At 50.2% G+C, this 13,455-nt stretch overlaps 1 protein-coding gene across 1 annotated transcript in view; it reads left to right on the forward strand.

Moving 5' to 3' along the window:
* LOC144100451 (acetylgalactosaminyl-O-glycosyl-glycoprotein beta-1,3-N-acetylglucosaminyltransferase-like) overlaps positions 1 to 13,455 on the forward strand; it is a 119,432-nt gene that overhangs the window by 36,468 nt on the left and 69,509 nt on the right. The gene's annotated exons all lie outside the window — the stretch shown is intronic.

A 13,455-nucleotide genomic window follows, 5' to 3' on the forward strand; every position in this document is an offset into this window, starting at 1 on the left:
GTTCTCGCAAAATCTCCGGCCTGCATTTCAGCGACCTCAGCGCCACAGAGCGTGCGATGATTTTGAGGGAGCACGGTTAGGTTAGGCGCCGGCGGGCCGTTTCCCCCTTCCTCAGCGAGCAGCCGTTGCAAACTATATATCATAACCCCAGTGCGAGGAGTCGCGAGGCGCCAGGACAAGGTCGGCGCGTTGCGCCCATCTGAGGCTGGCTGTGGCTTTGGGGCCAACGGATTGGGATTCCTTGAACGGCGCGGTTGCACGGGGCAGCAGGCGGCGTCGAGGCCTCCCACGGTTGCAAGGGCTAAGTTATTTATTTATTTTATTGCCACAAAAAACGGATAGGTGCTCAAGGGCGGTCGCGTTTAAAGTGGGCGCCTTGAAACTAAAGCCGACGCACGACGCTTCAACGGCTTCCGCTAGATCCAACGGGTCCACTGGATCGGGCTCTCTCGCCCACTTGCATGTACAGTACCATCATATGTGTACCGTGAATGGATCAAATTAGCCGAGAGCTCGAAAAGGGCAGCTCCGCCCAACTGCCGAAGTTATTGAACTACGTCACAACGTGCACCTCGCCGCGGAGCCGAACCAGTCTGGCCGGGCTGGCGGCGCCTGGCGCACTCGGCGGGAAATAGAGACATGCTCCAAGTCTCCCCGCCAGTGCGGTCGGAGTGCGCCGAAGCCACCGAACGCGTGGGCGGTCAAGCGCAGTTGGAGTATAGAGGGTCTCCCTTTGGCCGACGTGACGTCGCCGTGCAGCGCGCGCGCGCGTGTTACGCCGGTGCATAAACGCGCCTTAACAGAGCCTGCGCTTAACCGCTAACCAACGTATTTGGCGGCGGCATCTATAGGAGCCACTGAAAGCCCCCGCCCACTCACTGAATAAAAAAAACCCTGTGCCGCAGTTCGGAATTGAACCAGGGCTTTTGGCGCTTCAGGCGGAGACGCTACCACACCGCCACGACGGCTCAAGTAGTAACTATCACTAAAGGCGCTTCTAGGGAATGCACTCTTCCGATGCAGAAATCTCCGCGCTTTCGCTACGTATATCCTGGCCTAACAGAGCTAGGCCATCAGCAATTTTTTCTGAACTGCCTTGTACCTTGTCTCCCGTCCCTAATAAACGATTTCCGTTAAGTAGTTTGAAGTTGACTGGCACAGCCGGGAATGTTTCGCCGGGCGAGCGTGCGAAGACACAAGTGCTGCCTTGTACGATTACCGACCATCGTGCCATCATAGTTTTTCATCGACCGTGGCGATCATCTGGCAAGCCTTAACAGGCTCCTTCAAAGGTTAACTAGCATTTGAAGCGGCACTTGGAGTTCCTCTGCTGTTCGGCGCTTGTAAATCGAGGCGCGTCAAAAACAAAACCACGGGGCCCGCAAAGCTCATAGACGCGAAGCTCCTTAACAAATCGAAACTCTCCTGGCCCCCTGTGGCGCCGCCAAGCATCGGTTTTCTTTGCTTCCAACATTCAGGTTGCCTTTTATCTGCCTTCTTTGTGTGATAAAAGTGCACTATCGGTTTTAAAACATAACTTACTTCAATATTGAACCGCGCAATCTTCCTTTGTCAGCCTCATAGATTCGCGCCCTATGTAGGAAGGAAAATTCCTCCAAGGTGGCGGCTCTTGTCCTACGACGTCACCACGCTTGTACTTGCGAGTTTGGCCTGTGGCGGCGATACCTGTATTTTGGTTCTTGCTATTTTCTACCTTACGAGAGCTTTGTTTTCAGTAAGAGCGGCGTTTTTGTGATCAAGAGTTGTTATTCTATCCATAGAAGCCAACTTCAATTTCTCCTCAGTGTCCCTTTAAGCTTGCGGCGATTTCACATTACTTCTTGTTTTTCATTAAAGTCCTGGAAGAACAATATGGCTCGACGGTTTTTCCCAGCACTACCAATACGGTGGATTCTAGCGACTGAGTTGGATGTCACACCAAGATTCTCCTGAAAAACTTCTGAAATAACGTTCTCTTTAAGGACAGATTCTGTTTCATTGCTGTCTTCTTGTACCACGAACACAACTAAGTTTGAACGCCTACTTCTGCCCTCCAAGTCGATAATTTTTTTGCGTAGGAAGGTGACTGTTCTTTCCAGGTTTTCTACGTGGGCTGATTAGTCTTTTAATATACCGAGCTGTTGGATCAATTCGCACAATATTTTTTTCCATCTTCGCGTTGTGCGTTCTTAATGCTGCCATTTCGTCTGTCAATTTTTGCTGTCCCCAAATAAGTTGCTTCAACATCTCTTGCGCACTCATACTGTCAGAGTCTGTCTCGGGGCCAGGATTCAGTTCGACGTCGCCGCACAACATCAACTCGCACATTAGGTATATATCACATGCGATACGAATGCACTGTTGGGGGCAAGGCAGAACCAGGATACCACGACAATCACTTTTAAATGAATAACAGGCACCAACCTTGGTTAGATAAAAGAAGGGTGCGTAAGGCCACATGCTGCTGCCTGGTCTGCCGAGTCCACTGAAGTGAAATTCTTGCGGTTGGCTATTTAAAGGAATGTCCGGTGAGGTCACATGCTGATGCGGCAGCGCTGTAGGTGTGACGCCCGTACTAGAGTCATGACGTCATCAGGCTCTTGATGAATGTTGTGCTGATAGACCGCTCTGGCATGACCAAGCAGAAAAACCTGGGTTAGACAAAAGAAGGGTGCGTAAGGCCACATGCTGCTGCCTGGTCTGCCGAGCCCACTAACATCACTTCTAACATACGGCTATTTGCTGAAGATTGTGTCATCTATCGCCCAATAGTCAACCAATCCGACATAACCATCCTCCAAGAAGACCTGCTACGCATCCAAAAGTGGTGCAAAACCTGGCTAATGTCATTAAATTCTGCTAAGACTTCCCTTCTTTCATTCCACCGCCGGCGCAACCACCAGGATGCAATTTATACAATTGTGGGCTGCCATTCTATCGAAGGACGGACCCAAACATACATCATTCATCGCACCTTAACCCATCATTGATGCCCTGGGGCAATGAATTTCGCTTTAAAAATCCCAACATAAAACATAACGGCTTATTAGGGACAGCAGCGAACGAGCATACCGACGCTATGCTCGTCTGGGTAGCGGACGGAAAACAGATTTCTTCCCAGCCGGGCAGTTTTCTTTGTAGCCAACGTCGGTGAGGCATGCCTCGGGTGACGCAGCGGTGGCGCTGTGTCTTATCGGCAACCCAGTACAGCCTGTGGCCGTGTTACACTGGACCGGAATATAACAAGGCGGAGGCTGCGCGGAAATGTGCGCATTGAGTGTCGCCACATCAGCCCCCCCCCCCTCCCGCGGAGTGGAGAGCCCTCAGGGCTTGTAAACATCGGATGCATCGAGAGTCGTGCAGACCATCCGGGGTCCGAGGACGGGGCTCAGGCGGACGACTCTGGCTGTGGCGCTGCGGCCAAGGTTTCGGGGTGCAGCGAGGGACGTGGAGCGGCAAAGCTGCTGGGAGGGTCTGGGCCGCCGGGACGAGATAGTCGGGAGGGACGAGAGCGTCGAGAGGGACGAGGGCGCCGGGAGGGACGATTGCGTCGGGAGTGACGAGGGCGCTGGGAGGAACGAGGGCGCCGGGAGGCACGAGAGCGTCGAGAGGGACGAGGGCGCCGGGAGGCATGAGAGCGTCGAGAGGGACGAGGGCGCTGGAAGGGACGAGAGCGTCGAGAGGGACGAGGGCGCCGGGAGGGACGAGGGCGCCGGGAGGGACGAGATAGTCGGGAGGGACGAGAGCGTCGAGATGGACGAGGGCGCCGGGAGGGACGAGGGCGCCGAGAGCGCCGGGAGGGAAGAGGGCGCCGGGAGGGACGAGAGCGTCGAGAGGGACGAGGGCGCCGGGAGGGACGAGGGCGCCGGGAGGGACGATTGCGTCGGGAGTGACGAGGGCGCTGGGGGGAACGAGGGCGCCGGGAGGCACGAGAGCGTCGAGAGGGACGAGGGCGCCGGGAGGCACGAGAGCGTCGAGAGGGACGAGGGCGCTGGAAGGGACGAGAGCGTCGAGAGGGACGAGGGCGCCGGGAGGGACGAGGGCGCCGGGAGGGACGAGATAGTCGGGAGGGACGAGAGCGTCGAGATGGACGAGGGCGCCGGGAGGGACGAGGGCGCCGAGAGCGCCGGGAGGGAAGAGGGCGCCGGGAGGGACGAGAGCGTCGAGAGGGACGAGGGCGCCGGGAGGGACGAGGGCGCCGGGAGGGACGATTGCGTCGGGAGTGACGAGGGCGCTGGGAGGAACGAGGGCGCCGGGAGGCACGAGAGCGTCGAGAGGGACGAGGGCGCCGGGAGGCACGAGAGCGTCGAGAGGGACGAGGGCGCCGGGAGGCACGAGAGCGTCGAGAGGGACGAGGGCGCTGGAAGGGACGAGAGCGTCGAGAGGGACGAGGGCGCCGGGAGGGACGAGATAGTCGGGAGGGACGAGAGCGTCGAGATGGACGAGGGTGCCGGGAGGGACGAGGGCGCCGAGAACGCCGGGAGGGAAGAGGGCGCCGGGAGGGACGAGAGCGTCGAGAGGGACGAGGGCGCCGGGAGGCACGAGAGCGTCGAGAGGGACGAGGGCGCCGGGAGGGACGAGAGCGTCGAGAGGGAAGAGAGTGTCGAGAGGGAAGAGAGCGTCGAGAGGGACGAGGGCACCGGGAGGGACGATAGCGTCGAGAGGGACGAGGGCGCCGGGAGGGACGAGAGCGTCGAGAGGGAGAGCCCTCTGGGCTTGTAAACATCGGATGCGTGGAGAGTCGTGCAGGCCGTCTGGGGTCTAAGGACGCGGCTCAGGCGGGAGCCTCTGGCTAATGTCAGTATATTCTGCTAAAACTTCCTTTCTTTCATTGCACCGTCGGCGCAACCACCAGGATGCAATTGATACAATTAACAACCTTCCCATTACATCAGTAGATTCCTATAAATATTTTCGTGTCTATTTACGTAAAAATCTGACCTGGTTGCAACACTTTCGCCATGTAACTACTTCAGCTAATGAAGTTTTAGGGTACCGTCGCCGTATCCCTTCTTTAGCATCGCGTTGCATGAAATTGCTTGCTTACTTAACATTTGTTTACTACAGTTCAGGTGTCCGCCGATATATGAGACAGATACTGCGTCATTTCCTTTCCCCAAAACCAATTATTATTATTACTTAACATTTTGACAGTCCAAATTTCAGTTTGCATGCGCCGCCTATGATCCTAACTTTGCTAACCTCATTGACACGCTCGAATCCATTCAGAATCGCGCTGCTTGATTCATTTGTTCCAATTTTTCATACCACACTAGCGTTTCCGCACTAAAGTTTCAGGTTAATCTCCACACATTGGCCTGTCGTCGCATGATTGCCTGTCTTTCGTTATATAATAAATTTTTCCATAACTTTGATGACGAAGTCATTCTTAACGCACGAGCTCATCGTATTTCCCGTTTATTGTCACCCTAACGCCGTGTTCCCTGCGAAATCCCTCACTGAAACATGTCACCTCTCTTTTTTTCTTAAAAGAGCCTGAGACTGGAATGACCTTCCATCCGAAGTGGCAACCATCATCGACTTCAGCAAATTCAAAACGGTCTTCGAAGATCATCTTCTGTATTCAAGCTAATTGCCTTCTCAGCCTACCCCTCATGTAATGTCCCTTGAGGACCTTTGAGGAACAAATGAATAAATAAGACCATCGCAGACATGCTCTGTATGTACGTCGACGTGGACCGCAAGTATTGGGACGAACTACTTCTCTACGTCATGTTCGCCTACAATACGGCACAAGACACCACTCACATGACGCCTTCGAGCCTTCTTCATGGGCTACCAGTGAAAATTATGCTGGATGCCGTGTTCCGGAAGACTTGCCCGGTTAAGGATCAAAAACCAGCAGCGGACCGACGCCAGACGCTACAACCGACGAAGACGCAACGCGGAATACAGGCAGGAGGCCAAGTCTGGGTTTGGACGCCCATATGCCGCCGTGGATTGAGTGAAAAGCTTTCGCGCCGCTATTTCGGCCCGTACAAGATTCTTCGTCCCTTAGATGAACTGGATTATTAAGTCATCCCTGACGCAATGACTGCATCCCGGCGACGCCCGGTAAGACCAGTTGTCCATGTCGTCCGTCTGAAGCCCTATTATGTGCCCTAAATGACTCTGTGTTTCCACATTCTCTGTGTTTATTTTCGCACAATCCGTTTTATTTGTTGCTAGTCGCCTTAATTGCTTTAATGCATCGGGTCGATGCTTTTTTGAAAGGGGAGTATGGCCCGAGTCTTGGCAGTGTTTGCTTGTTCGTTCTTAAAAGCTGCCGTCACGCTGATCTATCGCTTTGTTTGCGATGCAAGACGCGACCAGATTTATCTCGATTGATCGCATCCAGGCAGAGCTGATTCTACATTGTTTCAGAATGTGCTAGTAACTTTTCATTCTTTACCTCGAAAGTTCGCTATCAGCTTTAAATTGAGCCCGGCCGACAGCGGCGGGCATTCTGTTCGACGACCGCCGAGCACGCTTGTTGCTACGCCGCCGCCGAATGATTCAGTCCACTTTGGGTGCAAGTCAGCCCAAATAAATAATTTTGTTTAGACACCATTTATTACAGCTTTTCTGCTCTCCGGACTGCAGTCACCACTCCGTGACAATATCTATGCGACAGGGCTTCCATTGATGCTCCTATCCCTGTTGCCGTGCACTGTCTGTCTACCTTTCCAGCTCTTCCAGTCGGCCCAAGACTGCAGCAATCTTTTGGCTAATCTCCTCAATCAGTTTTGTTACATGGATCAATTGACACCGCTTCCATTGGGCATCAAGCGACAATGTTATCGCTAACCCGCCCACGCTCGTGGCTCAGTTGTTGCGCCGTGCGTTGCTCGCTGCTCGTTCAGCCGGCATGCAGCCGGCAGGCGGCCAGGTGATCGGGGCCAGTAGGCGATCGAAAAGGCAGAACCCTATAGTCGGGTACAACTTTACAAGGCAGCGGTATAGTGTTCTAGAAGGGGGTAGTGGGTTCAGCAGCCGGCGCACCCCATGCATTGCGGCGAGGCCGCGAGTGCGGACGGGACCCGGATGTTAGCGGCGGCGCTGTAGTCGCGTGGGCTGGCTGTTGGTGGTGCCCATGTGCTGCCTCTCGCATGTTTGTTCACGCATGGTTTGCGGCTTTGGCTGTTATCCGTTTTTTCAGCGCATCATTTTAGTTTGCTTCGCCGGCTGCCTTCTTCATTCGTGAAACATAGGAATGCTGAATCGTCAACAGCAACGACACTGCATTGCTCCCGGGTGTCAAACCGGCTACAAGTGGACTAGAGGAAAGCAGCCGTCGTTTTTTACCGTGCCGAAAGATGAGGAAAGACGCCTAATCTGCCAGTACATCATGACATCCAGATTGAGCCAGGATCCACTGGAAAATTTATTTGGCATAATCAGGCAATCCTGCGGGTCCAACGACCACCCAACCCCCACACAGTTTCTAATTGTCGTCAACAGCTTGTCGTTTTACAATCTTGCCAAGACAGTGCGCTCAGGAAATGCTGACCTTAACAGAGGTAGTGGAAAAATAAGTTATCTCCAGTGTGCGTGCGATGCTCCTGCTAAAGACAGGGTTGCTGCAATGGATCAGCTCATCGCGAAAGGCAACCAAGCTTCATCCGAGCGCATGCTTCAGAGTATTTCTGCTGAGCACAGAGAGTATGTAGAGTAGAAGAGCGACGACCGGCTTATGCATTATATGGCAGGGTATGCTGCCCGAAAGTTTCTTAAACGTTATGACTGCAAGAACTGCCAAGCCTTTCTGTTGGAAAGATCCAATAAGGAAGGCAGAAATTCTTAGTTCACAGTGATATGTGACAAGGGAGAGTTGTTGTATCCTTAGCAAGAACTTTTCCGGGCAGTGAAGAAGTTATAAAACGTATTCCCTGTTTTCTTCAGTCGCAATAACTCTGCAGTGACAGCATAGTAGATTTAATGCTGCTTGTGAAGGCAAATTTTCGTTATGCCTTAGGTTGCAGCCAGCAGGCAGATGCGCTCACAACAGGTTTGACGAAGTTCTATGTACTGACAAGGCTGCACTTTTATGTAAAAGGGCGGAACCAATTGCAACAGGAACGGCGGAAAAACAAATTGTTCACGAAGATAAGCGTTGTCTATAGTGCCTCTCTCGTAGCAGCCGTAAGCAGTGCCTTGAAAAAGAGGTGGCTGCCCGTTTATTGTACCAATAAACTTGTTTGCTACCATTAGTTCCCGTACTTTCTTTTTACATGTTTATTACGAAATTTCACGCATTGAAGGAACCGCCGTGACCGCCTACTAATGACATCTCCGTAGCAGGAATTATCTCTCTAGATTTCAGTGAACGTGTACTTTGTAAAATAAAAGCTGAACTTGATGAAACAAAGCCTCGTCGATTCGGGATCTCTCTGTTCAGGATGCGTAAGTACGCGTGCCGCAATTGTTTAGCTAACTTTAACAGTGAATGTGATCGCGTCTGGACATGCATCGAAAATTTTGATGGAAAATTAAGCGATTTGCTCAACCACAATTTTACTTCTGCCCTGTTTTTGAGGTCTGCGTTCAGAAATGCAACCGGATCGTCGTACGGCGGCTCTGTGTCTGCACTCGTCGGGTCGGCTTTATCTTCGCACAAACTTATGGCATGTCCGCCTTTCCACCTTTTCCGGGCTCTTTACCTTGAGAGTTAGGTTTTAAGAAAAATGGATTGGAGCTGCAGACGTCCGATTTTCGGCGTTACACCAGATGCACACAGCTTTCTCGGCGCTGCGACTGCAGCGCGTATCGCGGGTATGTCGCGGGTCCTTTACAGCCGGTGCTCCGGTGGCGCCATCTCGCGCTATCACAGGGAGATGGCGCAACCGCGGGCTCTCCCTGAACCCACTACCCCCTTCTAGAACACTATAGCAGCGGCATTTACCCCTCAAAGGCGGATGCAAACGACCCTCCGCCGATAGGCGCGCACTTCAGTTGACGTCACGAGCCGGACGGCCGGTGACCCCGCCGACGAAGAACACGCCTAATGGCTTGTTCACACTTGGACATTCGGCGGCGAGAGCGAGCGGAATCCGCTGCCGCGACAGAGATTCCGCTGAAATACCCAGCGGAAAGGCCGATCGGTCCAGGACCGATTTCTGCCGCCGGAAAAAAAATACGCCGAATCTCGTCAGCCAATAGGAAGGCGAGTACCCGCGGCCACAAACATGGCGGCGCCCTTCGATGCAGGAGGCCTCGCTTCGGACTGAATACGTCGCTGTTACTGCCTTTTTCAGCGCGTTCACTGGCCATAAAAGAACCAGCGGTCTTTCGCTTTGTCTCATCTCGCCCATAAGAAAACGTTTGAGTGATAAATTTGCTTTACTTCTTATTTCGGGTGACGATTCTTCCCCTTTTAGGCTTAAGAGGGGCGTCGGTTTGTTGACAACAGTGGTTCCCGTCATAACCACCATATGGCGCCACTAGGCCAAAATTACAGTTTTAAAAGCGAGAATGTTAGAAATGGCGTAACGTCCGGCAAAATAGGTGCATTTAGCGTACGTAAGTGAGCATACGGTTATGGTACGTAGACAGCATCGATTAACGTCTTGCCATATCTGTGAACGCCGTGAGCAGACGACACATTGGCGATGAGCGGAGACGCGGTGGCCAGGAAGTGTGAACGATGCAGCTTTTCGGCGGCAGCGGATTTCGCTTGCTCTCGCCGCCGAATGCTCAAGTGTGAACGCGCCATGACATGGCCGCCCTCGTTTCGAACTGGACCGAGTCGCGTCAGCTGCGTACGTCTCCTTCCGTCAGAGTGAATTCCAAGTATTTGTGGGCGTCTGTCATGCCGGAAATATTATTGCGAGCTTACGATGCACAATTAGTGCCGCGTGCGTTTGTTCTGAGCCGTTAGCCGACGAAAAAAGATAACAGCGAACATCGCTGAAGCTGCGCTGCGCTTCGTCTGGAAACAGGATACCGCGGCAACACACCGCTGCAAACAAACATCGCGCGTGTTGGTTCTATCGTGTTTTGTTTTCCTCTTAAGTGAAGTGGCGGCGAGGGGAGTTTGCCAAAGTATGGTACCCACTGTGAGCTGCTGGTGTGTTGGTGTACTGTGCCCCTGCGTTTCTCGTCGGACGTGGCGAAGTGATGGAGCAAAACAATTATCACGATAAATGGGTAAAGCGTGCGCGGATGAAACCAACCTACAAGTTCCTCAACCGTTGGCAGCAGTATGGTAAGATAGCCGAGCGTCTAACAGGGCGTCGTTCGAGTGTCGCTCCATGCCATCGATCTTGTTCCGTAGCAGACGACTCACAGCGTTGTAGAAGGCACGGAGTTATTTTTCTCTCGCGATCCAGCATATGCGGTAGCATTTACATCTTGATAGCTTTACTAAACCACTCAACAAGATACACAAATCTGATTTATACCGAGAAATACGCGTTTTAGAAGCAGTCACAATTTTTTGAGCGGGACTATTTCTTTAGTCGCGGTGGCAATTGGTTGCTGCATTTCGGTCATCTGGGCGGGGCATGTCCTGTTTTCTAAAGTTGTACCCGACTATAGAAGTAAGCAGCAAGATTGTTCGATTATCAGTTTTCCTGTATTGTGTGCATGTAAACGGTTCTCTTTGTTTAACACCATTCATATCTTTTTATACTTTCCTTCACATCTTATTTTTGTAAAATTAGGATACAGTGTGAACGCTTTTTTCTCGAATAATAGATATCTTACAGATTTTTCTTGCACTGCTGTCACTGTTGCGCGCCGCCGGCGCCCAGGCCCCTTCAAGCTACAGCTTTTTGCCTGGGAAGCCGTCAGCATTATAAGATGTTGAAAATAAAGGTGAATCGAATTGAAGTTAGTTTCTTTCTAACGGAAGTACCACAAGTTTTGAGTGCATTTAGGAAAACACTAGCACATCTTTTTTCTCGAATAAAAACAGTTTTGCTTTGCCTGACATAGACATAGAAGAAGTAATCACTGCAGTCGGCAGCCTTTCAGCCGGCAAGGCGGCAGGACCTGATGCAATACCCGTTAGACTGATCAAAAACAACATTGATATACTAGCGATCCATCTACTACACATATTTAACCATTCATTGGCAAACGGAATATATCCTGACGAGCTGAAGGTTGCAAGGGTTGTACCTATTTATAAAGGTGGTGAGTGATCTGATCCGCGAAACTACAGACCAATATCGGTATTAAATGCAATTAATACAGTTTTTGAAAGGTTCTTTGTAAACGTATACAAAATTTTCTAAATAAATATAACATTATATGTCATAATCAGCATGGCTTCAGGCCCCAAAGGTCAACGTCATCCGCAGTTCTTGTTCTTTCACAACTTATAAATTCTGCACTGCATAATAACAAGCTGGCCATAGTAATATATTTAGACATATCAAAAGCTTTCGATACGGTTGATCACACAATACTACAACAGAAATTGGAAACCTACGGTTTAAGAGGGAAAATTCGTGATCTAATTAAAAGCTATTTTACAGGACGGAAACAATATGTTGTCGTGAACAATTTAGACTCACTACCGCAAAGCATTAATCTAGGTGTGCCTCAGGGCTCCGTGCTTGGGCCGCTATTCTTTTCCCTGTATATTAATGACCTTCCATCAACGCTGAAATATTCGAAAGCTGTAATATATGCTGATGACACTGCACTGCTTTTTACAGGGGAAAATTTAGTGGCACTTAAATGTATAATTAATGAAGAGTTGGTGAAGTTTCGCAGTGGTTTAAAAGTAATAGGTTAACCCTTAATACTGAGAAAATAAAGTACACCGTGTTTCACTCGCGCAGGAAGAACATGAACTACGAACGTATATCTGTAACTATCGACAACACGACTCTGCTGAGGGTGCCTCAATACAAGTATCTTGGTGTCCTGTTCGCGTCTGATATGCACTGGAAAGAACAAATTAATAATGTTTGCTCCAAATTAGCCTATGGTTGTCATGTTTTACTAAAGGCCAGGGACTGCTTTGATCTTCCAATTCTACGCGTTCTGTATTTCGCCTTTGTGCACAGTCAAATATCTTATTGCCTGGAAGCGTGGGGTGGTACATATAAAACATACCTAGATCCTGTTTCTCGCCTTCAAAAACGAGCTATTCGTATGATAACTTATTCAAATAATACACACCCCAGCAGGCCACTCTTTCAGCAGCTTCGTATCTTACCCCTATCAATGGCATATAAACTGAAGATAGCTGAAATAGTAAACAATGTAATAAAATCTAACCCCCTGCCCCTTAGTTTATTTAGATTACCAATGAAACAAACAAGAGCTGCAACTAACAATCTATTTAATTTACCACCTTGTTACAATATGTACGGCCGGAGACTCCTAGAATACCGTGGAGCCCATGTGTGGAATGAAATCCCGAATGAAGTTAAAGAAAAAAATAACTTTTCAGCATCTTTAAAACACTATTTAATTTCCATGGAAATGTAGGAATCAATTGTGTGTGTTAATCTTGAAGTTTTTTATTTTACACGGTCTGCGGTAGTATTGTGCTTGTGTTGTATTTGGACCCCTCACTAGCCGTAAAGGCTATGGGTCCAACCAACAGTTTGTGTACTGTTTCTGAGAATAAAGTGATACGAAGGAAAAAAAAAAAAGAAGTGCTTCACGCAAATTACAAAACAAGTTGTGATACGCTTTCTGGAGTTCATGGTTTTTTTCACGCCACATTACACTTGCTGGGCCTTCGAACCAAGAGGAAAAGAGCCCATTCTTCCTATTACCATCCCATTCAGAACTAATGAAACGTAACATCGTTAAATCAAGTTTTATTAACACCTTGACTCTGTCAGGTCAGCATAGGCTAGAGGACAGCTTTTCGAGCCAAGTGTCTAGGCTGACGCAGTGAGAATACTCGCAAGCCCTTCTCTCGTCTGTCGCTGAAAAAGTAGCTGCCCCAGATGAAGCGTGCATGGGAAGCAAAAATGTCGCTGAACCCCAAGCAGCACAGCTAATCGGCCTAATATTGGAAATTAATGGTTTCACTCTGGTCGATCCTTTGTCGGGCCCGTCTTTGCCAATACGTTGCGAATATTGGGCAGGTTACCTGTGCTGCTTGGGTTCTACCTTGCATGCGCCGGATATCGCATAAACTTACGAAAGTTGGAAGCAAAGCAGGAGTGGACGCAGGTTTCTCAGCCCCTCTCCGGCTATCAAAACTTTGCGGCGAGGTTAACGAAAACAAGAAGAAAATGGGTTGCACAACGCGGCATAGAGATCCTTTCGTGGCATGTTAGCAGGGCGTGGTCTATTCCACTCTTTTATCTTGGTGCAAAACTTGCATCGGACAAACAGGCCATTGTTTAAATGAAAGGCTAATTGAACACAACAATTATTTATATGGCACTTGAGATAGTTACCTTTTTACTGTCGGAACTGCCACCCCAAAAAACAATTTTTGCCTACCTGAAGAAAAACGTGGCCTGACGAATGCCACGTGCG

Source organism: Amblyomma americanum, chromosome 8 (assembly GCF_052857255.1).
Source record: "Amblyomma americanum isolate KBUSLIRL-KWMA chromosome 8, ASM5285725v1, whole genome shotgun sequence".
Lineage (NCBI taxonomy): Eukaryota > Metazoa > Arthropoda > Arachnida > Ixodida > Ixodidae > Amblyomma > Amblyomma americanum.